Here is a 22,845-nt window from a genome sequence, read left to right as displayed (position 1 = left end):
AAATGAAGTTGGCAACACGGTATCCTAAGTATTTCCAAGTCTTTTCTTAACAGGCAACCCAGCACATACATTTTTGTGCGGTGCAATCACGTAAGCAGATAACTAGAGAATCTACTTTCTACGCTGGGAAACATGCGACCGACACCACCCGCAGTGGCTCCAACGCAGCCCGTAGAAAACACCCGACTTGAGTTACCGGGAGTTTACCTACCCAAGTTTTTTCTCAGGGCTTCTCCCAGGCTTCTCAAACTAGGGCTCCAAACCTTACACCAGCCCGGGTTCTGCACGTGCACAAAGGCACAGCGCTCAAATGAGGAAGCTGCACCCCACCCCACCCACCCTCGACTCCTCCACAAAAACCACCGAAATCACAGCTCTGTGTCATGAAAGAAGGTGCGGGCTGTTTTCTCTAAAAGCTTCCCCTTATTGCGCTCCCTCTCCCTGCAGGGAGCTGTGTCAACAAGCTCTCCAGTTATTGACATCTAAGAAAGTAGCTTTCGATTCCCGAGTCTAGGAACCAGCCACCGTCACCACTGCTCCTCCGGCATCCTAAAATAAACCCGGGGGGGGGGGGGGGGCGCGGTCAGCGGGCGCTACCCCGTCTTCCCCATTGAACCACTTAGGGAGTTACGAAACCAGCATCACAGAAGAGACTTGGGAAACACACCAACCACGAGACAATGTCTCACTCTCAGGTCTATGAATGAAAAGATCCACACGTTGGATGGTCACGGTCAAAAGGGAAAACAACAACAACAACACACACACACACACACACACAAAACAACCTCGAGAGGAAGGGTGAGAGAGGAGCTGCGGGGTGGGGGGGTGCGGTTTTCCTGGGCGCCCCAGCCGGGCGATTTAAACCCGCACGAGGCAATCGCAGGGTCGCGGGGCCGGCGGGGCCGTGGTCCGGAGGTTTGACAGCCCCTGCGGACCAGCCCGCGGCTCCGCGCCGGGGGGTCCCTCCCGCCCAGGTGCTCGCCGCAGCCCCCCGCCACCCGCGGGCCGGGTGGGCGTGCAAGGGGGCGAGGGGAGGGGGGGGGGACCGCGCTCCCGTGGCCGGGGCGGCGGCCCTGGGCGCACTTCCTCAGCTCCTAAGCCGCCCCATCACCAAAAATGGGAGAGGAAGGAAACAAGGAGCGAGGCAGCGGCTGCGGGGGAAAAGAGAGGGAGCCCTGGTGTGTGCATCGGGGTGAGGCCGGTGGCAGGCCAGGCAGAGAGGGGAGCGGCGATCGCTGCGGCGGCCGACACACAGGGGTGGGCAGCCCCCGCCCAGCACGGCGGGCGGGCGCGCCCGGGAGTCCCCGGCTCCCACCCGGTCCCCATCCCCATCCCCACCGCGCCGGTCCCCGCGCCCGCGCCCGGCGGGTCCGCGCTCTGAGTACTCACGCTCCGAGCTGCTCCAGCCTCCGCGGCTCCAGCCGCATCGGGTCCCTGCCCCGCGGGCGGCGGCGGCGGCGGCGGCGGCGGCGGCGGCGCCGAGGGAGAGGAGAGCCGGCGGCGCGGCCCCCGCCTCCGGGCCCCTCTCCCCCGCCGCTCCGGAGCTGCCCGGCCGGGCCCGAGCCCTGCCTCGCCGGCGGCCCCAGCCCCAGCGGCCGCGGCGGCGGCGGCGGCGGCAGCCCGAGACCTCGGCGGCCGCGGCGGCGGCGGCGGCGGCACCGGAACTGCCGCTTTCTCCTTCTCGATCCCTCTCCGGGCGAGCCCCCGCCGCACGCCCCCGCCCCCGTCTCCTTTCTCTGTCACCCCTGTTGGTTTTTTTCTCCCCCTTTTGTTTCCAGAATAAACTTTATTGGTCTCCCTTTTCCGCTCACATCGTGTAAACAAACAACGAGCTCATCCCCACCCCCTGGCCTCCCCCCCCTCCCCTCCTCGGGCCGAGGAGGGTTGGAGCCGAGGAGGGGCGGCGCCTCCGTGCCCCGGAAGCAGATGCGCGGGAGGGAGGAAGTGAAAGTGCTGAGGCCGGGACGGGGGAAGTGGGCACTCCGGGTGACAGCGCGCGGGTGCGCCTGCGCCGCGCTGTTTCCGCCCGGAGTCGGGGCGGGGTTGGGGGGCTGTGTTGCTGGCGCGCGCGTGTTCGGAGCTACGCCTTTTGCAGGGGGATGAGGTGGCGTGTCCTCCTCGGACGGACAGCATGCGTGTCGCCGATCGCCTTCCTCGAGCGTCAGGCGGGCTGGGGTAGAGGGAAAGAAAGGCGGGTACCGGGAGCCAGTGAGTTCATTCACTGTAAGCCCGTGGAGGAAATGAGGTTTCCTCTCCTCCGGGGGCGAGAGAAGGGGGCTCACTTCACACAGAAATGAGGGGATTCCCCTGACTGGTCCCCATGTTAAATGTTCTGGTTAGCCGCTGGTCGGTGGCTAACCAGAGGTGGCTCTCGATCTTAGAAAGAAAGCCTTTCGTCGATCGTTGCTGCACACCCTGCCTTCTGCCAACCAAAGGAGTGCGCTGCCACCGCCCTCTCTGCAAGACTGTGACTCAGGGGAGACCTTTTTTTTTTTGCAATGCCCACCACCTCCCCCCCCCCCTTTTTTTTTGTTCAAATTTGAATCAGCATGTAGAATGTGATTGTGACTATTCAGAAGGAGTGCGGTTTTTCTCGCGTAGTGCCCACGGAGACACCAGGAAAGCCATCTTGGCTATACATCAGAGATTCCAGGTGGTGCTTTGGTGCTGCGTACCGCACAAGCCTCTTTCTGCTGAGAGCCCTGTAATGGGATCTATTGCCTTTTGAGATCACTACTGCTTAGGGCCCATTTTTTATCCGAGTTTCTCCCCCTACTGGTCTTTCATTGTATTGAAAAGGCATAGGAGCAGTGTTACAAGTCCTAAAATGTAGGCTCTCCCTTGAATTTTTAAGAAGGGGACCTGGAAGGGATCCACCCCAGAAATGTTACAATCCAACTTGTCAAGCAGAGCTAAACCCTGGCACCATACATTCGAACCCAGTTGTAAATGAGATCCATTCCTCTATGTGGTCCTGGTTTCATTCGACTGTGTTTCTGTATTTCTTGTGTTTTCTTAAGCTCTGGTTTTCATCTCACATTCCAGGGGTCTGTATTTCTAACTATTTTTCTCAAACCATTGTTTTCCTCCGTTTCAGAATACTATGTCACTCCAGAGCATTCGTGTATGTAACATGGAATTACTCGTCAAAGTAAACCTTAAGGCAGCATTCCCAAATTGTGTTCCCAAGCAGAGTTTCATGAGAGATTACTAGGTACTCCTTGGTGGGGAAAAATTCTTCTAGGTATATTTTTCCTTCGAAAATATAATTTTTGAAGGTTTTTTGTTGTTGTTGTTGTTCGTTTAATACACCTGAAAAGAATGCATATACAAAGAATCGAGACATGAGAAAGCATTGATTGAACACTAATGAAACTACAAGAATTCGGATTTGGGGAAGGTGGAGAATATTACCTAAACATTTTTTAAAATGTTGGAAACTGCAACCAAAATAAGCTGGTAGAGTCCCTATTAACACTTATGAAGAGTCTTCATAAGACTCTCTCCATGGTTTTTATTAAATTAGAGAACCTCAACTGGCTGCTCTAGGGTTCCCCATGCAAAACAGGAATACAGGGATTCCCCTGACTGGTCCCCATGTTAAATGTTCTCCCCACCCCTACCCCACCCCTAGCTTCTTAATGAATCCATCCTCATAACTTGAAGAGGATGTGAATCATTCCACAGACATCCGTCTTCTAGCACCCCTCGTATATACCAGGTCTTCAGCTGTGTTCTAGGAACACCGTATCGTACACTGCTAAGCTGCACATCTATGCTAAATGTATAAGACTGACAAGGAAAAAATGTTTTTTTAATTATGTACCTAATCCATTTGGTATATTTCAAAAGATGCAAATGAATTTCTTTCATTTATCAGTGAAAGAAATTAGAGATTAACTTTTTTTTTTTTTTTAATCAGCAAACGGCTAACAAATTTCCTTAAAAGTTAGTCACATATATAGTGCATCCTAGAAAAGAGGAGGGGCAGACAGGTTCCACCCACTTTCATCAAATACTGAACCTACTCACGGGTGGAGAGAACAGGCAACTTTCAAAAAGGAGTATGTTATTAAATGAGGCATTCACTGTACTCCTTCCTGAGAGCACCGGTGGGGAACAAGTTTTCTAAACTAGATCTGGGAAGTGGAATCACTCCATCCTCCTCACCTAAAGGGCTATCCAATGGTTAACGAATTTTTTTAGATGACTAAATAAAAACAAACTCCACACACACACACACACACAAAACACTAAACAAACAAACTAGATGTCTCAGATCACTCTCCAGAGTGGAACCCGGGAGCAGCTTCAACAACCCAAATTAGTCTGTTAGAGTTATCACAAGCATGCCTTGCTTTTAAACAAAACAAAAACAAAAACAAAAAACTAGTATTGATCACTTTTCTGACAATATATAATACAATTACTCAAAATTAACTAGTATTGAGAGGGGGAAAGACCATTTCTATATGCCTTGTTTCGCATGAGTGCATATGGGTAGGTAGGTGCAGGGCATTTGTCATTATAGCAAAAACGAATTTTAATTTTTAATCTTTCGTTTGATTTAAACATTGCTTTTACTAAGATTCCGAAACCAGCTGTGCAGAAAGGGCTCTGGAGAGATGGTCATAGCAGCACACACCTGCGGCTCTTCTTCGGTTCTGGAGGCTCCAGGGCAGCCAACATCGCTTCGTCAAATACATTCTTGAGGCCTTTCTGTGTGAGTGCAGAACACTCCACATACTTGACAGCCTTCAGGTCACGGGCCAGCTTTTCAGCAGTCTCTGAAGTGATATGTTTCCGTTTGTCCTTGGCAAGTTTCTCAATTGGAGAGGGGTCATCTCTGAGATCGATTTGGGTCCCAACAAGCGAGAAAGGAGTCTTTGGACAGTGGTGAGTTATCTCAGGCACCCACTTTTCTTTCACATTTTCAAATGAGGATGGAGAGACCACTGAAAAACAGACTAAGAATACATCTGTTTGTGGATAACTCATAGGTCATAATCTTGCCCTGCAGTATCAAAAAGTCCAAGAGTATACGGCTCTCCACCAATCATAACTGTGACTGCATAGTTGTCAAAACAATTGGTACATACTCAGATGGAAATTTGTTTGTTTTGTAGGATAGTAGAAATTATGTTTTACCAACAGCCCACAAGGATGCACTTAACTGTGCAATGCATTGCTAAAGAAGTTTTATATCCACTTTAAATATTTCAGATCCAATGTGACCTCAGCCTCTCCCTAAAATGTAATTTTTAATAAGATGCTAATTATATTATGATTTTTATGTGATGACCTGCCTTTTTTGTTAAATATTGTTTTTATTAAATTTATTGGGGTGATATTGGTTAACATGAACGTACAGGCTTCAGGTGTGGGTTTCTATGTTACAAGATCTGTATATTCCACTGTGTGCCCACCACCCAGAATCAAATCTTCTCCTGCCACCATATGTTAGGACACGATAGTCTGTCTTTAAGAAATCACTTGTCAGCCCTGTCGGTGTGGCTCAGTGGTTGAACATCGGACCTTTGTAGTAGGAGGTTCAGTTCACTTCCCATCAGGCATATGGCTCGGTTGGGTCGTGTCTCCATCCCCAGTAGGAGGTACCTAGGAGGCATCCAATCAATGATTCTCCCTCATCATTGATGTTTCTATCTCTCCTCTCTTCCTCTCTAAAATCAATAAAAATATTTATTAAAAAAGAAATCATTTGTCAGCAAAAAAAAAAAAAAAGCCATACTTGTTACTTGAATATATGATGAGTCACTGGTGCAGGAGTAGCATTTACTGCCCAATTCACAGTTGATGCATTTGGTTTATTTGATAACCATTGCTTTATTATGTGCTTTATCTTGCTTTCAAAGGTGTTTGCCCTACTATGATAAAACTCATTGCTCAAGATCCTAAGACTACAAGAAGAATGTTTTATAGGAAAAGTTGAAATAGCAATTCTCAGACCTTACATCAAGCAAAAAATAAATAAATAAAATGAAATTCTTCAGAATTAAAGAATTGCCACCTAAGTTTTCTAAACATCCAAGATAAAACTATTGTTCCATTCTAACACATTTTAGATATGTTCGCCTTTTGAATTTATTTCCATTGAAAATGATGACTGATACTGAAGTGTGTACCAAAACATTCTCAAATAGCACTTCAGTCACTACTAATCTCTGAAGTAATTTGGAAACAAAGTCAGCTTGGTTATGTAGCAATATACTCTGGCTGAATGAAGTTGCCAAGTTAAACAATGAAACTATACCAAAAGGTAACAGAGTGAGCTCCTGCATAGCACATTTTAATTCAGTTATGGTCAGAAAACATACTTTTAAAGTTCCAGTTCTTTGCAATCTGTTAAGGTTTGTTTTGCCCCAGAATGTCCTATGTGCACTTATTAAACAACAACAACAACAACAACAAAAATATTTAATGTGCATTGTTGGTCAATTATGTGAAGTTGGTTAATAACATCGTTAGGTCTTGTATATTCTTAGTGGTTTTCTCTACTAATTCTACAGTTTCTGGGAGAGTAGCATTGAAAGCTCCAAATATAATTGTGGATTTGCCACGTCTTTCATGTCTGTGTATTTTCACTTTATGTTTTGAATCTCTGTTGCTAACACATTTAGAATGATGTTTTTGATGAATTGATCTTTTATCATTATGTACTATCTCTCCTTGTTCCTTGTGGTGTCTTTGTTCTGAAATCTATTTTGTCTCACATTTAATATAGACATGCCAGCTTTCTCTTGATTAGTTTTTCTGTGATATATCTTTTCCTACCTTTTTATTCATTTTTTTATGTTGTATTTCAAATGGTTTACTTCTGGGCGACACATAGTTAGGGTTTTAAAAAAAATCCAATCTGATCATCTCTTTTAATTGCAGTGTTTATATGATTTACACTTAATGTAATTATTGATATGGTTGGATTTAGGTCTATTATTTTATTATTTGTTTTCTGATTTCCCTTACTTCCATTCTTACTTTCCTGCCTTCTTTTGAATTGTTTAAATATTTCTTAATATTACATTTTAATGTATATATTGTCCTTTGGATATAGCTAGCTCTTTTTTTTAAAATTATATTTGCTCTATAGCTTACAATATACACACCTAAACTTTTACAGTGTACATCACTGTAAATATTACATCACTTCAAGTAAATGTAGAGAGACACCTTACAACCACATAGGTTCCTCTATTTCCCACTCCCCGCCATCCAATAACTAACCTTTATGTTGTAGTTGGTATATGTATTATATTTATCTATTTTAAAAACTTTTATAAGAGTTTATTTGAGCCAAACTGATGACATGCCAGGAAGTAAGATCACAAATGCTCCAGAGAATAACAATTTTGCATCTTCTTTTATGCTTTTGAAAAATAAGGAGGGAATGTACCTGGAGCTGGGGATTGGATTACAGAATAATTAACAGGATTATGTGCTTTCTTGGGAGTTAATAACCCCTTTGAGAGGTATTACTTCTGGTATTTCGAAGGTGTGTTAGCCTAGATGCACAAGAACAAGAGACAGAGCTGGCTTAAAACCTTTCACTAAAGAAGCTATGGGCCTGAGTTATGACTACCTACCATGACTTTCCCTGTTAGGAATTTATGATCAGATCACCCTGTGAGGTTGCTTTCTAGGAGCTCTCTGAAAGGAAGTGGTTACCAACTTGGCATTTTCTTCAAGTGACTCTATCAAACCTTGGTAATAGTGTAAGATTCCTCTTTTTAATAATGTCAGCTAATAAGCTCCTTCATATAAATCCAATTTAAATGCACTGCGATGATGCCAGGGAGCCACGAAGAACCAAGAGGCCATCTTGGGTTTTTCAGAGTCCCTACTTAACTTGTTTAATTTTTTTTTTTTTTTTTTTTTTTTTTTTACCGCTTATTTATTTTATCCTCACCTGAGGATAAGTTCATTGATTTTTAGGGAGAGCGCGACATTGATCTAAGATGTCTCCTGGTCTCACTCCAATTGGGAATGGGAGCCAAAACCCAACTATGTGCCCTGACTGGAGTTTGAACATGCAACCTTTTAGGACATGGAACAACACTCCAACCAACTGATCCACCTGGCCAGGACTTATCACTTATTTTACAATGTGTCCTATGCAATTTTGAATCTTTTGAGGTGTTCCAGGTGCTCTACATATAGAGATATTTTTAATCCTTAAAACACCCTTCTGAAGTGCCTCAAAGTTGATCCTATGTATAAAGAGATGTTTAACCCTTAAAACCTCATTTTCTAATGAAAACTGAGAAGTAACCAATTTGCATTCTTCAGAAGTTTTATGAAGACATTTTAGTTATTTTAAAAATACATTTTTATTGATTTTTAGAAAGAGAGGAAGGGAGGATAAAAAGATACATTGATGAGAAACATTGATAGACTGCCTCCTGCACGCCCCCTACTAGGGATCGAGCCAGCAACCCAGGCATGTATCCCGTCCAAGAATCGAACCAGTGACCTCTTGGTTCCTGAGTCAACACTCAACCACTGAGCACACCAGCTGAGCTATGGAGACATTTTACATCCTCTAGAAACATATTTCATAGACACAAAAGTCAATTATTAACATGGACTTGTTTTTATAAAACCCAGGCAAAACAAAGACATGTCTTTTACTTAAACAAGCAAACTTAAACTAGGTTTTATTTGCTAAGGATTAACTTTAGATCATGTGAATTTGAAAAGCATGAGTTAGTTTATATTTTTGCAATCCTTACAAGCACTTGCCTTTAAATTGATTTTAATAATTACATCCAGTGGCATAAAATTATCTAACATTTATATCATACATACATACATAAATACATAAACACACACAAACAGAATAGTTGGATCCAAATTTTGTTTTGGAGGCATTTGCATTCTGTATATATCCTTGATAAGTCAAGTAAAAATAAGGACAGCCATTATTAATAACTTAAAGAATTGGGATGACACCTAAAGGACATCATAGGTTAATCCTCTTATCTAAATCCTCTTTTTAAAGCTTTGAGAGACCAATTTATGCTTTCCATTCTTTCTACCTAATTTGTAGACAGCTTTTGTAACTATGCATGCAAAAAATTAATTAATTTTTAAAAATGTTGTTACTGATTTTTTTTAGAGAGGAAGGAAGAGGGACAAGGGAGAGAGAGATAAAAATATAAATGAGAGAGAAACATTGACGGGCTACCTCCTGCATACCCCCTCCTGGGGATCAAGCCCCCAATCTGGTCAAGGGCCCTAACCAGAAATTGAACCAAAAAACTTTTGGTACATGGATCAACACTCAACCTCAGAGCCATACCGGCTGGACCATAAGATTAATTTAGAAGTACCAAAGGATCCTCATCTGGCCATGTTAGTACTAATGGAAGGCTTATTGGCCTCGGAAGCACAATTTCTCATATTATTTATGAGATCTGTAGAGACTGAAAAAACTTCTAGGGAAAACCAGCCCTTGTGTCCATATCTCCCGATGAGCCAATTTGGTGAGTATCCTTCCAGGGCTGCTTTACACCCTAAAGTTTGTGTTTCTGAGGCAGCTCCACAAAGACTTTTAGTTACCTAAGAATGCTTGAGCAAAAGACAGTGAGGGCTTACTGGTCACCACCGAACCGGATGCTTTCGAGGGAATGGAACCCTTTCTCAGGTCCCTCTCTGAAGGTGAACCTGTTTTAGGGTGCTGTGCTCTTCTCCCTGGGGCTCCCTCCACTGGTTTCTCCGGGATCAGCTGCACTGCTGCACTGCTGACTCTTGGAGCCCATCCATGGATTCAGAGATCTGAACCAATGCTGTCACCCCATTGCCTATTCGGGTTGGGGAAGTAAATGTTCTTTCTCTTTTAGAGCTAAAAAAGCTGTCTCTCATTTAACCAGCAAAAGTATTGTTTAAACTCTCAGTAAGCAATCTACTTAAAAAGCCAAAATTAAGAGTAGCAACCCATTCCTCCTCCTCCTCCTCTTCCTCCTCCTCTTCCTCCCCCCCCTTTTTTTTTTTTACTTTCCCTGGTTATCTCAACCCTTATCCACCTTGAAGATTCTCTAAAAACAGCTCAAATAAAGTCATGGCTTGCTACTAAAAGCAAGGGCCCCCCAAATTCCCAGAGAAACTCACCCCAGGTCGCCTGATAGAAAGTAGGGAGTTGGTGGGGCATAATGAGCCCTTACTTGTATCTTAGTCCTGGTCCAGGTTCACAGGGTGGTTATGGATGAGTTTCTTTGACATAAACACCCAAACCTTTAGAAAATTTTTATAAGAGTTTATTTGAGCCACACTGACAATATATTCCAAGGAGCAAGATCTCGAATGTTCCCCCATATTATATTTAACAATTTATTATGCTTGAATGAAATCATTTGTTTTATATAATAAATAAAACATTGCAATAAAATGGAAATATCATTTGACCCTCTACCCAAGCCCCATTCCAATTCCCTCTTTCCCAGAACCAGCCACTATTTATAATTTGGTACCGTATTTTCCGGCTTATAAGACAACCCCCTAATTTTACAGTTAAAACATAGGTTTAGGCCTATATTCGCTGTATAAGACTACCCCCTCCACTTCCAAGGCAACACCAGTTCTATTTTTAATAAACCGCCTCTCTGATTCTGGCCAATCTGAGCAGGCTTTTTACTAGAACACAGTGTAGCTTCGGGTACAGAACATGTATAATTTGCATGCATAAAAAACCTGCTTGGATTGGTTGAGTCAGAGAGGCGGTCTATTAAAAAAAGAACTGGTGTTGCCTCGGAAGTGGGGGGGTAGTCTTATACAGCGAATATAGGCCTAAACCTATGTTTTAACTGTAAAATTAGGGGGTCGTCTTATACGCCGGAAAATACGGTATTTTTTATTCTTAGTTTTACCTGCATTTTTCATACTTTTACCTACCTACTTCTAAAATTACTTTTTTAAAAAATATATTTTTTATTGATTTCAGAGAGGAAGAGAGAGGGAGAGGTAGATAGAAACATCAATGGTGAAATAGAATCATTGATCGGCTACCTTCTGCACGCCCCCTACTGGGGATCCAACCCACAATCCCAGGCATGTGCCCTTGAGCAGAACCAAACCCGGGAACCCTCAGTCCAAGGCCGATGATCTATCTACTGAGCCAAATAGGCTTGGGTTACAATCACTTTTTAAAAGTGTCATGTGCTACATTTTCCTTTATAGCCATTTTTACTCAACATTATCTTTTCGAAAAATACATTTTTATTGATTTCAGAGGGGAATGAAGAAGAGATAGAAACATCAATGAGGAGAGTGTATCATTGATTAGTTGCCTCCTGCACGCCCCCTACTGGGGACTGAGCCTGCAACCCAGGCATGTGTCCTGACCAGAATTCAACCATGACCTTCTGGTGGATGCTCAGCCACTGAGCCATGCCGGCTGGGCTTAACATTATCTTTTTTGAAATCTATCTATGTTGAACTAGTTTATTTATTTTGAAGGTCTGGCACACTCTTCTCCCCACCTCCAACTCCTATTATTACTTGGTTTGCCCACTTCTTTCAAGCCTTTAAGTGTCAGTATGGATGTTTCTGACCATCCTTTTAAAAATTACATACACACTCTCTTCTAGGGCTCCTGTTTTCCCTTTTCACCTTTGTTTTTCTCCATAGCTCTTTTCACTATCTAATATAGTAAGTACTTCTTTATGATATGTTTCCTCCTAAAAGAATGAAAGCTATATGAAAATAAGGATTTTTGTCTTTTAGTAACTACTATTTCTCCAGTTTTCAGAACAGTGCTTGGCACATAGCAGTCATTCAATAAATATCTCTCTATATAAAAGCCTAAGTGACCGGCCAGCCAGCCAGTAGATATGACGTGCACTGACCACCAGGGGGAAGACACTCCATACAGGAGCTTCAGAGTGCCCTCTTGCACTCCAGGACCCCTTAGGGGATGTCAGAGAGTCGGTTTCGGCCTGATCTCTTCAGGCCAGGCTAAGGGACCCCACCTGCCAGAGGGACCCTGCTCACTCCTCAGGTTGGCAGCAGGTTGGCTCTAGGGTGTGTCCAGGCTTTTTCGACCAGTCCTGCCCTGCTGGCCTCCTTCTAATTAATTTACTCTCAGTGTGCATGAATCTGCACTGGGCCTCTAGTTTGTTTAATAAACAAATGAATTTAGAAAATGCCAGTCAATGGACAATTCGATTACTTAAAGTTTTAGCATATTAAAAGCCATGCTGCTTATCAATGGAAAAATATCCTTGGGTGAAGATTAATAAAAAATAAAATAAAATAAAAATATGAATGCTTTATGAGTTTGCATGTCATCCTTGCACAGGAGCCATACTAATCTCTATATCATTCTAATTTTAGTATGCATGCTGCCGAAGCAAGCACTCTCATTTAACACAGTAACATATGGGTAGAGTTAGAATATAATAAAAACATTGTATTAAAAAAGGGTAGTGTCTCACTCCTTGAATCTTACTTTCAGAGGCAAACACAAATTCTCCTGTTATTTCAATACTTAGCATTATAGCATTATTTTGCAATTTCTTGATTTAACTTTTTATGTAGACACATTTTCGTTCATCCTATATTCTCAGAATTATAATTTGCAGTTAAAGTTCAATATTTATAAGTGTGCTAATATTGTTAACTGCATGGCCAAGTAGTGCATGCTTTTCTGTCTTGAAAAGCTTTACTTATCCTTGAAGAAAATAATTGCATCATTTTTCACATATGTAATTTTTATATGTAACTCTTCTTATTTTTTCCAATTGCATATCAATTATTGTATGTGTAATACTTGTTCTCTTCCCTCAATATGTCTGATTAATCAGATAATCCATTAATTTTACTTTTTTTTTTTTTTTAATTCTCTGAAAACTTGTCTCAGAGCCCTTCATCCTCCTGCTCCAGTCTGGTTTGGTTATATCCTGGGCTCCTACTGCCCATCACCCTCTGCATTTTCTATTTTAAGTCCTTGTTTTCTAGATCCTGTGCTTTCCTCTTCCTTGAGTACTTCCTCATTTCAGAGGAGTACTTCTCTAGTCACTTCCTGAAAAAGGGGTGCCGGGAAGTAACTTCTCTGAGATCTTAAAATCCAAAAGGTTAAAATTCAAAAGATTTTACAATCCAGGGCTTGTTCTATTCCAGTGGTTTTCCTTGATTGCACATTGGAATTACACAAGAGAGCCATAAAAGCACCACTGGTAGAACAAAAACTGGCTGGGTGGCTCAATTGGTTTGAATGACATCTGTAGACCAAAAGGCTGAGGTTTGATTCCCACTCAGGGCACATACCTATGTTGTGGGTTTGATCCCTGGTACCGTAGAGTGCAGGAGGCAACTAGCCAATGTCTGTCTGTCTGTCTCTCTCTCTCTCTCTCTTTTTCCTCCCTTTCTCTCCCTCTCTCTCTCTCTTTCTCTCTCTCTCTTTATAATCAATAAATATATTCATGTGTGAGGATCAAATATAAAAAAGCAAAATAAAAACACCTCAGGCCCTGCCTCAGAGCCACTAAACAATAATTTGAATAATAAGATTTAATAATCCCTCAGGAGATTCTAATATGATACAAGGTTGAGAACTTGAAGGTTTGGCTGTATGTGGTAAGCCAAATTCTATGATGGACCTCAAGATTCCTCTTCACGATGTACACAACTTGCATAGCCCTCTTCCATTGAGTGTGGGTGGTACTGGTACATATAATGGAGTATTAGTCCCATGAATAAATTACTAATCGGTTGACTTTGAGTTAGAGGGATTACCCTGGTTAAGTCTTGCATAACTAGGTGAGAAAGTAAAGCATCTAAGAGATGTTTTCCTGCTGGTCTTGATGATGCAGCGAACTGCTGTGTTTCAGGAGTGGAAGCAAGGGTCAAGGGGAAGTCTCTAGGAAGTCAGAGCAGTTCCAGGCTGACAGGTAGCAAGAAAACAATGACTTCTGTCAAACTGACTTCTGCCAACAACTCACATGAGATTGGAAGAGGACTTTGTATCATCTGATACCTTGTTTTCAGCCTTTTTAATTCTCTGGGCAAGGAACCTAGCTATGTGCTCAGGCTTCTAACCTACACAAGCTATCTTACCTAAAAATAAACAAACATGTAAATTGACTGTACTTCTGCTATGCCCACAGCCAATCAGAATTGAGTATGCAAATTAACCTGACAAAGATAGCAGGTTAATTTGCATACGCAGGGTTAGCTGGGTGGGGTGGGACACCTGCTACTGTATGAGGCAATGAGGGGGGTAGAGGGAGCTATAGGAGTGGTGCTGCCACCTGGAGTGGGGACTTAGCAGCTACTGGGCTGTCTGGGAGCAGGGACCTGAAGGCTCCTGAGTGGCCAGGAGCAAAGCCAGGGGAAGGAAGGCCTATTCTTGCATGAATATCATGCAATGGGCCTCTAGTCCTATATAATAAAAGCCTAATATGCTAAGCATCTGTCCAACCAATCAAAGATAATGATATGGTAAAGTCACTCCACTGCTCACTATGATGTGCACTGACCACCAGGGGGCAGACACTCCAACTGGTATGTTCTCTTGCTGCTGGGGTCCAGCCAATTGGGATTGAGCAAAACAGGCCAGAGACACTCTGGAGCCCTCCCTCCGTCCCTCCCTGGCTGGCCAACCTCTCGTGTCCCTCCCTGGCCCTAGTTGTGCACCAGTGGGGTCCCTCAGCCTGTCTGTGCCCTCTTGTAATCTGGAACCCCTCGGGGAATGTCAGAGAGCCAGTTTCAGCCCAATCTTTTGGGCCAGGTGAGGGACCCTACTGGTGCACGAATTTGTGCACTAAGTCTCTAGTCTATAATAATAAAAGCATAATATGCTAATTAGACTGAAAAACCAAACAACCTTATTGACATCATTCCGGATATCCTTCTGGATGAAGCTGTGGTGGCAGGAGCCAAGGCAGAGACAGTTAGGGGTGATCAGGCAGTCAGGCGAACAGTTAGGGGCATCAGGCAGGCAGGCAGAGTGGTTAGGGGTGATGAGGCAGGCAGGCAGAGTGGTTAAGGGCAATCAGCAAGGCAGGTGAGCAGTAGGGGCATCAGGCAGGCAAGCAGAATGGTTAGGGGTGATTATACAGGCAGATGAGTAGTTAGGGGTGATTAGGCAGGCAGAGGTGATTAGGGGTGATCAGGCAGGCAGAGTGTTTTGGGGCATCAGGCAGGCAGGTAGAATGGATAGGGGTGATCAGGTAAGCAGGCAGAATGGTTTGGGACGATCAAGCAGGCAGGCAGGTGAGCAGTTAGGAGCCAGTAGTTCTGGATTGCAAAAGGGATCCCAGCTTGTGAGAAGGTGCAGGCTGGGCTGAGGAACCCCCACCACCCCAGTGCACAGATTTTGTGCACCAGGCCTTTAGTGAGATAATAAGTGGGTAACTGAGATTACAATAGTTTGCTCTGTAGCAATAGAAAACTGCATAGAATTCTGGGGATAGGGTTAAGTCATTTTCTCTATGAATTTTGGAGGCATTGCTCCATTGGCTGCTAGCATCCTACATTGCTATAATGGAATTAGATGACATTCTAATACCCATTATTTTGGAGCCATTTGTAAATTTCACAAAAATACATACCTTTAACTTTAAATATTAAAGTGCATCCATATATATATATATATATATATATATATATATATATATATATATAAAAGCCTAATATGCAAATTGTTCCCTCAGGCGTTCGACCAGGAGACCAGGAGTTTAATCACTCACTATGATATGCGACGACCCCCAGGGGATGGCGTGAAATGAAGAAGGCCCTGGCAGCCAGGGAAGGGAGGTCCTAGCCATCAGTGGGAAGGCTCTGATTGCCCTGATCACCGGCCAGGCCTAGGGACCCTACCTGTGCACAAACTTTGTGCACCATGCCTCTAGTGTTCTTATTTATCATAAGAATAAAGAATTAACTTAAATTACAACAGTACAATTATAAAAATGTAAAATTTTAACATTGTTATAGTACTTTCAGCTACAAACTTTATTCAATTTCACCAATTACCCTAATAATGTCCATTGTAACACTTAAAAATGCCCCAATTTAGGGCCGTGCATCACATTTAGTTTCTTGTTGTTATGTCTCTTCAATATCGAGGAGTTCCTCAGACTTTGTCCTATTTTTAAATTTTATTTTATTTTTTTTTTATTGATTTTGTACAGAGAGGAAGGGAGAGAGATAGAGAGTTAGAAACATCAATGAGAGAGAGTCATCGATCAGCTGCCTCTTGCATCGATCAGCTCTCTACTGGGGATATGCCCACAACCAAGGTACATGCCCTTGACCAGAATCGAACCTGGGACCCTTCAGTCCTCAAGCTGACGCTCTAGCCATTGAGCCAAACCGGCCTCGGCAGACTTTGTCTTTTGTGACATTTATGTTTTTGAATACAACAGGCCAGTTATTCTGTAGAAGTTTCCTCAATTTTGGGTTGTTTGCTCATCGTTAGTTAGATTCAGGTTATATATTTTTGGCAAGAATATTCCATAAATGGATGTTCTTTTCATTTATTGATTTTTATAAAGTGGGGAAGAGGGGGGAGAGAGAGAGAAAGAGAGAGAGAGAGAGAGAGAGAGAGAGAGAGAGAGAGAGAGAGAGACTTGTTGTTCTACTTATTTATGCATTTATTGGTTGATTCTTCTACTAGTACTAGTGATCCGGTGCACAAAATTTGTGCACATTAAAAGGGGATTAATTAGAGGAAATAATTTAATGTTGCTATTTGCCCTTTCTCTATAATAGAAATGTCAGAGATGAAAGAAAATTAGTAAAATGTATATGAAAACCTTCCTCCTGTCAGAGTCTGGGACCCACCACAGGACCCAGAGTCAAGTCACCACCCACCCACATGCACCTCAAAATCATGTGAGACCCAGACCCTGCTCCCCCCAACCCCTGCATTGGGCTAGATCCAGACCCGACGAGTCCCACCCTTGTCAAGCCCTGCAGGCAGGGGGTGTAGCCTCAGGTACCCTGGCTTGGTGCCAGGATGGGGGCATGGCCTGAGGTCCCCAGCCCAGACTGGGGCAGGGGACATGCCTTTAGGTTCTCTGTTAAGCCCCGCCAGGTGGGGGTAAGGCCTGAGATCCCCTGTCAAGCCCTGCTGGGTGGAGTATGTGGCCTGAGGTCCCCCAGCCTGGTGCTGGGGTGGGTGCCAGCCTGAAGTCCACTGTCAAACCCCACCTAGTGGGGGGTGCGGCCTGAGTTCCCCCAACCCAGCACTGGGGATGCACCCTGAGGTCTCCTGTTAAGCCCTTCTGGGAGGGGGGCATGGCCTGAGGTCTCCTGTCAAGCCCAGAAAGTCAGGGGGGCACAGCCTCAGTCCCCTGGCCCAGTGCTGGGATGATGGGTGCAGCCTGAGGTCCCTCATCAAGCCACGCCGGGTGGGTGGTATTGTCTGAGATCCCCTGGCCTGGTGCCAGGGTTGGGGGCGCAGCCTGAAGTTCCCTGTCAAGCCCCACCTGGTGGGGGGCACAGCCTGAGGTACCTTGGCCTAGCATTGGGGCAGGGGAGCAACCTGAGGTCCCCTAGCCCAGCACCAGGATGGGAAGAATGCCGTAAGGTCCCCTATCAAGCCCTGCTAGGTGGGGGAGGGTATAGTCTCAGGTCCCTGCTGATTGCTCATTAAGGCTCCTTATGGGAACTTAGCCTCAGCTGTGGGTGCAGCCATCTTTGTAATGGAGCGATGGTCAATTAGCATAGTCCCTCTTTATTAGATAGGATGTGCCCTGACCAAGGATTGAACCCACAACCTTGGTGTGTCATGACAACACTCTAACCAGCTGAACTACTGGTCAGGGCCTAGTGTATTCTTTTCATACATCCCATCAGGAACTACATGATGTCAGTTTGTTCCATTGTTTATGATATTAACCTTGATCACTTGGTTAAAATAGTATCTGACAAATTGCTCCATTACAAGGTACTATTTTTTCCTGGAAAATTTTCGACTATGTAATTGTTCTTAAATTACAATACTTTTATGTACTAGTTTTTGGAACCTGTGATGATTCTTGCCTGACTTGATTGTCATTATTTTTTAATGACCTTAATTAACTGTTTAATTTACTCTTAAGTGATCTGTTTTTCTCTCTGAAAGCTTCTAGACTATTTATTTTAAGTGCATCATAATTGCATGATTTTGATACTAAAATTTAATGATACTGGTGTAGTTTTTCTTTATTCATATTTCTGGGTACTCAGTAGATTCTGTTAATCTGGAAATTCTTTTACTTTGGGAAAAATTATTTTTATTATTTTATGTTATCTTTTTGTGAATCTTGTTTGTGGGATATTATACCTCCTGTATCATTCTTTTTGTTATTATTGATGGTATTATCTGCACTATTATATGTCTCTTTAATCTTGTCTTTGTTATACCATCTGGAACTTGTCAATTTGATCTAATGAATTTTTAATTTTTATGTTTGAATTTTAACTTTTTTAGAGCTATTTCCTGTTGTGATTGTTACTTTAAAAAATAAGATTCTGTTCTTCCATCATATATCATATATGTGATGTGTTTCCTTTGTCCACCAAAAGGCATAACAAATGTTTGGATTTTTTTTTTTTTGGTTCATTTTCTTGCATCTGGATTGGGGTTCCTTCCCCCTTTCATGCACCCCCACTCCTCTTTTGTTTGTTTCAGTATGATATGTTAGAGACTTTCTCAAATGTTTGATGACTCATACTACCCATTTGTATTTTGGGATGAGGTGCTAAGAAAGCTGAGTGGTTGGCATCACTGCAGGGTGATTCATCTGTTAGTATTAGATATTAGTAATTGCTCCAGGTTGTTTTTTTGCTTGTTTGTTTGTTTGTTGTTGTTGTTGTTGTTTTCAGGATCCTCTTGCCTTCTGCTTGTGAGACATGTATCTTATCCACAAAATTCCTAGACTAAAGGGAAGATCCTGACTTCTTACTACTCAGGATGTAGGCTTTTGCAATGTACTTCTCTCCTACTCCATGCTGTACTTGTTGCTAAACATAGAGCCTTTCTAATTTCATTTTCTTCAGAGAGGATAGTGGCTTGGCTGTGTTGGATTGAGAAGAGAACTGTTGTTTCAGTCGTTTTGTATGTAGACCTTTGACCAATTTCTCTGTTTTTATTTCTGCCTCTTGTCCTCTCAACTAGGGCACCTCGTTGTCCATATTTTGAGCCTCTCAGGGGTTCACTGAAGTGAACCAATGTGTTTCTTATCAGTTGGCATCTTGTAGCATCCTTTTCTTTTCTGTTATTCTATCTCTGTTTTCCATCTTCCAAGAATTTGTTGGTATCATTTGCCAGCTGGTGATCTCTGTGGTCCTCCGTTTTCTTGTGAATTTATTTATCTTTTTCAATAGTGCATTCAATGCTGATTTTAGGTGTGATGCTGGATGGAGAGGAATTGAATTCCTATGGTAAATGTGACATGTTTCTGTTTATTTTAATGTATTTATTCTTCTTGATGAACATATAATCGGTTTTCCAGTTTATCCTAAGTCACCTACCCATATCATTTATTTAAAATTGCATTAAATCTGTAGGTTAATTTTTGAAGAACTGATATCTTTATAATACTGAGTCTTCCATTCCTGAAATTCTTCATTTATTCAAGTATTCTTTGATATAGACCAGGAAATTACTAACAGGTTCTTCATATAGAGCTTGTATGTTTTCTGTAATCTTATTGATAGATATTCTTTTTATTGGTCTAAGAAATAGATTCTTCATTACATTTTCTTTCTTTTTTAAAATATATTTTATTGATTTTTTACAGAGAGGAGGAGAGAGGGATAGAGAGCTAGAAACGTTGATGAGAGAGAAACATCGATCAGCTGCCTCTTGCACACCCCCTACCGGGGATGTGCCCACAACCAATGTACATGCCCTTGACCAGAATCGAACCTGGGACCTTTCAGTCCGCAGACCAACGCTCTACCACTGAGCCAAACTGGTTTCGGCACATTTTCTAATTGATTATAGAAAATCTATTATATAATAATAAAAGCATAATATGCTAATTAGACCAGATACCCAAATGACCATCTGGATGTCCTTCGAGGGCTGCAATTGTGAGGGCCGACCCCTTTGCATGAATTTTGTGCATTGAGCTTCTAGTATATTTATATTTATCTTATATCAGATAATTTTGATGAACTCCTGAATGTTCTGAAAAATAAGAATTGATTCTTTTATATAAATGTGTATAAACAATTTTAAACATGTATTATCTATAATAATAAAAGCATAACGTGCTAATTAGGCTGGATAGCCAAACAACCTTCTGGACATCCTTCCAGAAAACCTTTGGATGAAGCCAGGGCTGAGAAGGCCTAGGCAAGCTGCCACAGCTACGAGGGCCAAGCTCCTTGCACAAATTTCGTGCATCAGGCCTCTAGTTTTTTATAACAAGTGAGATGAGAGCTATTTTACTAAATTTAATATATTTTGTTAAGAAATATTATTTGTTATAATATTGTAGCAATTAACATGTGGCTTTTTCCTACTTTGTTTTTATGCACTTAAGTATTATGTTAGCAGTTTCTCTTTTTTATGTTGTTTTTGTTCCTATATTCTTTCTCTTTTAAAATTTAAGTTCTTTGTTGTTTAATGTATTACATAAGTCTCTTTTTCCCCCTTTCACCTCTCCCTGGCCACCCCCAACTCCCAGCACATGCTCAAACACCCCCTCCCCTGTCTGTGACCATTGGTTATGCTCATATGGATGCATACAAGTCCTTTGGTTGATCTCTTACCCCCACACCTCCAGCCTTCCCTCATAGGTTGAACAATCTATTTGATGCTTCTGTAATTCTGGTTCTGTTTTTGTTCATCCATTTATATGGTTCATTATATTCCACAAATGAGTGAGATTATGTGACATTTATCTTTCTCTGATTGGCTTATTTTGCTTAGAATTATGCTCTCCATTTCCATCCATGCTGTTTTAGCAGTTCCTCTTGATGGAGATCTATTCACACAGTTTCATTTGCAAAGTATTCCATGATCAAATAAACTTTAAAAAGCTATCTTAAAATACTCAACACCTACCACAGTGTACCGCAGGTAGCACTAGCTCAACAAAAACTTATTAAATGAAAACGTGTTCAGTCTTCTCAACCCCATCTTCTTTCCTTCAGCTTGTCCTCTAAACTCAGAGATGAAACATTTTTTACAAACTTCCCAAGATGACTATTTCCTAGCATCCCCAGCAATCCATGTTAGTGTTGAACAAATCTCAATGTCAGGAAACTTCCTTACCCTAAGGCTATTTTGCTGTAGATTAAGTCATTTCCTTTTATTCTTTGGTGCTGCTAGAGAACAGGTTACCATTCCTTGTATATAAATCTGAGAGAAATTTTACATGTGCTTTAGAAATTCTTTTCACCTCTCTCCACAATGATTCTATAATGTAAGGATAACTCTGTAACCCATGAAAAAAAGTGGATTTATTTATAGCAGAATATTTTAAAAATATGTCCAATTAGATATTAAAGAAAGGTGATACTTAAACTTAAAGATGTTTATCTCATTTTCCTCTCAGATCACTTTATACCAAAGATTTCTAAATCTGACTTATCTTTAAAAACACCCGAGGAACTTAATAGATATAAAAAAAATTTTAGCCTCCCCACTCTCTGCCCAAATGTATTAAATTTGAATTCCAGATGGATGGTTCTTGGAAGTTTATAATTAAAGAAATAATTTTCCACTCTGGAAGCTTCTAAAATCTCCTCTTTATTTCTAGTGTTATTATGTTTTGGTTTGGGTAACTTTTCATATGTTTCACTAGGCAGTGCAGGGGTTCTTTTACAAAGTTGGAGGTTTATGTCCTTTGATTCTGGGAAATTTTTTTATTTAATTATTTACCCCCTTCTATTTTCTTTTCCTGGAATTCCAAATAGCTGGGAATTTGAGCTTTTGGATTACAGCCTTGTTTTTCTTACTACTCTTCTCATAGTAACCATCTCTTCCTGTTAACTTTTCTCAACTTTACCTTTTAATGCTTCTATTGAATTTTTATTTTGATGGTCATGCTTTGATCATATATATAATTTCCTACAGCTATTTTTCTTCTTATGTGGTGGCTTAAAGTATGTCTATAAATTCTTTGATGCTCTCATCAAAACTTGTAGTCTAAATAACCCTTTCTTTGAGTAGGGGCTGCAAGTGATACTCTGTAAATTTTGGATACCAGATCATAAAGGACACTGTGGGTGTCTTATTTCTCTTCTTCTGAATTATTTGCTCTGGGGGAAGCCAGTTGCCATGTTGTAAGAACATACAATGTTGTTATGAAGAGTTTCATGTGATGAGAAACAGAGGTCTCCTGTCAACAGCCATGTAGAGAGTCATCTTAAAGAGGATCCTTCAGTCCTGGTTGAGTCTTCAAGAAACTGCATCCCAGCTGACAGCTTAACAGAAATCTCATGAGAGACCTTGAGCCAGAACCATCTGGCTAAGTTATGCCCACATTTTTGACCCACAGAGGCGGTGATATAGGAAATATGTGTTGTAAGTTGCTAAGTTTTGGGGTAGTTTGTCATGCAGCAATAGATAACTAACAACTCGTGCTAAATGTTTCTTTTTATAACATCCTGTTCTTGTTTCATAGATGCCATAACTTCTGTAATTTCACAGGATATTAATCATCTTTATTTGTTCATTTTCCTCATTGCATTGTCTCTAATTCCTCTAGTTTCTTTTTCCTTTTCTTTTGGACTCAGGGGAGTTGACAAAAAGCCAAAAAGATGGAAGGGGATACAGATTCTCGAAGTGAGGTGGTGGGAGAGGAGGCAAACAAATGGCCAATGTCTGCTATAGGAATCAAGGAACATGAAGTAGGAGAAAAAGGTTAAATATCTCATAAGAGAAGG

General features: G+C 42.0%; 1 protein-coding gene, 1 long non-coding RNA gene and 1 pseudogene across 3 annotated transcripts in view; 1 reads left to right on the top strand and 2 right to left on the bottom strand.

The window, feature by feature from the left end:
• PIK3CA (phosphatidylinositol-4,5-bisphosphate 3-kinase catalytic subunit alpha) overlaps positions 1-1,781 on the bottom strand; it is a 70,424-nt gene extending 68,643 nt beyond the window's left edge. The window contains exon 1 of the mRNA XM_084875544.1: positions 1,393-1,781. The gene's annotated coding sequence lies outside the window, so the exon portion shown is untranslated. The remainder of the gene's footprint in view (positions 1-1,392) is intronic.
• Positions 369-22,845, top strand: part of LOC311618215 — a 28,994-nt gene continuing 6,517 nt past the window's right edge. Inside the window, exon 1 of the long non-coding RNA XR_014794278.1 lies at positions 369-801. This is a non-coding gene — a long non-coding RNA (uncharacterized lncRNA). The remainder of the gene's footprint in view (positions 802-22,845) is intronic.
• On the bottom strand, positions 4,513-5,125 carry LOC311618391 (cell division control protein 42 homolog; annotated as a pseudogene). The gene has a single exon. The product of its transcript is annotated as a cell division control protein 42 homolog (transcript).

Source organism: Pipistrellus hanaki (genome assembly GCF_964339955.1).
Source record: "Pipistrellus hanaki genome assembly, chromosome: 2".
Classification (NCBI taxonomy): domain Eukaryota; kingdom Metazoa; phylum Chordata; class Mammalia; order Chiroptera; family Vespertilionidae; genus Pipistrellus; species Pipistrellus hanaki.
Note: the sequence above shows the minus strand (reverse complement) of the source record. Positions and strands in the feature narration are given on the sequence as shown.